The following is a 4,204-nucleotide window of genomic DNA, read 5'->3' as shown; positions in this document are numbered from 1 at the left end:
TCAGGTTAAGAACGGACCTCCGGAACGAATTAAGTACTTAACCCAAGGTACCACTGTAAAGAGGGGGCATGATCAAGGTGTGGATCAGGAGCAGGTAATCTTTTTTTCTGCTCAGTTCCCTTCTGGGTAACATTATGAGAGCCACATGATGGGGAGGGGGAGGAGTAAAGGAGTGGGGTTTATTTACTTGCTAGGGATATACCTTTTTTGCAACCTCATGTTCCTATAGCTTAGATTAGATGAACATTTGCCTAAAAGCAATGAACCGTCATTTCAAAATCTTTGGGAAAAAGCTCATCACAAAATCAATAAATCAGTTCTTGTATATGCAACAGCATAATGTATTATGTAATTATACATAACAATTATAGCTATGTGTTATAATGCAGGAAGATTAGAGCTTGCAAATTTTATAATACTTGTACAGGTTTTTTTGTACTGTACAAAATGTTGTACATCACTTCTTATTGCTTAGAATAAATCGAGGTTGCAGTTTGTCTTTGCTTCTGCTGCAAGCACCATAAAATCTTTGATTGCATGTTCTGTGCACTGATTAACTTCTTGGTATCTGGAGGGCGGATGGCTCTTGTTTCCAGTGCTTCTCCTGAACCCAAGGCCTTTTTGTAAGGTTTCAATATTTCTGACAAGGTCTTGAAGTCATTTACAGTAAGCAGAAATGTTACAGATACGGTGGTTCCCAATTTTCATTTCGGGGTGACCTTCTTTCTCAACTTAGTCCCTTTTTCAGTGTTTCTAAGCCTTGGGTAGGCAAACTAAGGCCTGGGGGCCGGATCCGGCCCAATCTTCTTCTAAATCCGGCCTGTGGACGGTCCAGGAATCAGCGTGTTTTTACATGAGTAGAATGTGTCCTTTTATTTAAAATGCATCTCTGGATTATTTGTGAGGCATAGGAATTCGTTCATTTCCCCCCAAAAAATATAGTCTGGCCCCCCACAAAGTCCGAGGGACGGTGGATCGGCCCTCTGCTGAAAAGGTTTGCTGACCCGTTTTAAGCAAAAGTTCATCCCTTTAGGATACAGTCATACCTCCGGTTGAATGCGCTTTGGGTTGAGCGCGCTCGAGTTGCGCTCCGCAGCAACCCAGAAGTATTGGAGCACGTTACTTCCGGGTTTCACCGCTTGTGTGTGCGCAGACGCTCAAAATGACGTCATGCGCATGCGCAGAAGTGGCAAAAAGCGACACGCGTGTGTGCAGACGTGCCATTGCTAGTTACATTTGCTTCTAGATGCGATTGGGGCTCCAGAACGGATCCCGTTCGTATCTAGAGGTACCACTGTATAGGAAATTGGGTTTGTTGTTTTTTTAAGTCAAAAAGTTATAACTCGCACACCTAGGCAAGCAGGAGCTCAAAGATACATCAGGGGCAGATTTAGGGCTGTGCAAGTGATGCGCATGAAATATGCGCTGAGCCAAAGGGGATGTCTTGGTAAACAAGGTGCTGGGCATTGGGAAGGAGGTGGGAGGCTCTGACAGGGTCCTAAAGACCCCCCTCCTCCTTCCCAAGGCCTAGTTAGTGCTTGCCCCAGTCCAGGAAGCTGGGCCAGGCGGGTCATTGTTGTGATCCAGCTGCAGGGCTCTTCCTCCTGTCCTTTTCCATTGCCTGAAAAAAATGCCAGAGTTCTGTGAAGCCTTCCAGATCCAAGCCACAGATGCAGTGGAAAGCAACGTTATATAAAAAATTACACAACCCCAAATCAAAGCATCGTGGATTGGAAGGAGTCATCGCCTCTCCAAACAAAAAGGTGTGGGGAGAAATTACCTTCTGGCTGGGTTGCTGGGGGGAATTCCCAGAGGTTCTGAGTAAACGCCACTTGTCCGAAGCATCATCACTTGGCTTTTCCACTCAAAAGCGAAAGCAACACCAGAGCAGGCAACTGCCACACCCCACAGCCCCACGTGGCTTCCTGCAGGCCCTTTGGTTTCTGTTGCGCAACAAGGTCAAGGACCTACCTTCAGATTCTTGCATTGAAAGGGGGCTGGACTAGATGACCCTTGGGGTCCCTTCTGACTCTACAATTCCAGGATTCTATGAAACATGTTGAGCCTCACAATCTGGGTAACCAGAAGGTGAAGGGCCACCTTGCCGGAGCTCACGAGGTCTAGATTGGGCAGGCTGCGTGGATGGCGGAGTGACCTGCCTAGAATGTGATTGTAATAGAATGTAAACTTTTGTTGGAAGCCGCCCACAGTGGCTGGAGCAACCCAGTCAGATGGGTGGCATATAATTAGTGTATTATTATCATCATCATCATCATCATCATCATCATCAGTGCTTTTCTTCTTGAAAAACGGTGCTGGTATTGCATACCCTTGAGTAAAAAAAAAGGTAAAAGACCCCTGACAGTTAAGTCCAGTCATGAACGACTCTGGGGTTGCGGCGCTCATCTCGTTTTACTGGCCGAGGGAGCTGGTGTTTTGTCCACAGTTTTTCCGGGTCATGTGGCCAGCATGACTAAGCAACTTCTGGCAAAACCAGAGCAGCACACGGAAACGCCGTTTACCTTCCCGCCAGAGTGGTACCTATTTATCTACTTGCACTTTGACATGCTTTCGAACTGCTAGGTTGGCAGGAGCAGGGACTGAACAATGGGAGCTCACCCTGTCACGGGGATTTGAACCGCCAACCTTCTGATTGGCAAGCCCGAGGCTCTGTGGTTTAGACCACAGCGCCAGCGTCTTATCCCCAGAAAAAAGCACTGGTTATTGTTATATTATTACTACTACTACTACTACTACTACTACTACTACTACTACTGTTATTATTAGCTATCCAGGCTAATGATGTTCTGTTGAGTGTGTGATGAAAAGGCATCATGTCACTAGAAAGCTGCCCTCATCTCTTTTTCCCCAGCTAATGCTTTAACTCCCTTGGTCAGTTTTTCCAGAAGTGCTATTGTCCAATCTTTCTGTTTCCACTATGATAGTTGTAAAAGTTTTTTTTAAAAAAATTGAGCAATAAGTTGTCAAGCGGCTACTAAAAGCAAGGCAATTAGCTCTTTCGGTCTCAAATTTGCATTTTCATCTTTAAAGATGGTTCACAATACCAAGCCCTCCCCCTGCCATCCCGTAGAGGTGGAACATGAGTCAAGAACAGTTAGCGAGAAAAATAAGGCTGTGTTTTTCCCAAGTGCAAGAAGAGTGAAAGAATTGGTATGTCCATGCTTAGGGAGGTTGCTTTTTTTTTTGCTTGTCCCTCCACCCCACCCCATTTGATAAAATGCCAGCTTACGGGAGCTTTAGATGACTCAGCTGCACATCAGTTAACACAGCTTCATTAAAAAGCTCGTGCGATGGGCAGGTAAGATACCGGAGGTGGGTGGGTGGGGAATGTAATCCAATAATAAGAAAGCTGAAAGGCTGGCTGATAATAAGTGCAGAAAAAGGCCCCGTGAACGACGAATGCATCTGCTATGTGCAGCTTGAACCAAGTGTTTGATGCGCCCATCGAGGAATGTTCTTGTTTTTGCATTCACTTGCAAATGAAAACATTTTCGGGCTGCTAAACGATCCCAGCCAATAAAAAACCCGGCAGCCAAATTAGCCAGGGGCAGTGGCTGGTGTCACAAAAAGGGCATCAGTTTTTGTGGTGCTACAAACAGAGTGTGTGTGTGGGGGGAATTCCCATTTTCACACGAAAATCCCGAATCGGCATTTATTTTTCTTTTAAAAGTATATTTTATTGTTCTTGTTGTTTTTAAAAAAATGAACATCGAAACACAAGTCAGCCCGTCCAACTTTGGGAAGATGGAACAATGGGCTCAAGCGTCAAGAAAGGATATTCCAACTAAACATTAGGAAGAACTTTCTGATGGTAAGAGCTGGTTCAACAGTGGAACGGGTGACCTCAGAAGGTGCTGAGCTCTTCTTCCACTTTTCAGCGGTTTTTCCTGGTGTCCATGACCCAGAGCCGGGTCTAGGGTAGCGTTGCTGATTTCAAAAAGTTTGAACACATTACCTGGCTAGAGAACCGCATAGCAAAACTCAAAGAAGCGTCGTTTTCAAAGGAAGGATGCGTTTCGGGTTTGCCTATCATATCAGAAACTACAAATCAGGTGGGTTTTGCCTTTCAAGGCAAATTGAACCCAAACTTTTCCTCCATCCCTAAGCTTTGATGCTGTGCGGCAGAAAAGTATCCCCAATATTTATTTGATTGATTGATTGATTGATTGCAGATAAAAAAGAA

This window comes from Podarcis melisellensis, assembly GCF_964234715.1.
Source record: "Podarcis melisellensis genome assembly, chromosome: 15".
NCBI lineage: Eukaryota > Metazoa > Chordata > Lepidosauria > Squamata > Lacertidae > Podarcis > Podarcis melisellensis.
The sequence above is the reverse complement of the archived record's forward strand: the minus strand, read 5'-3'. Positions refer to the sequence as shown.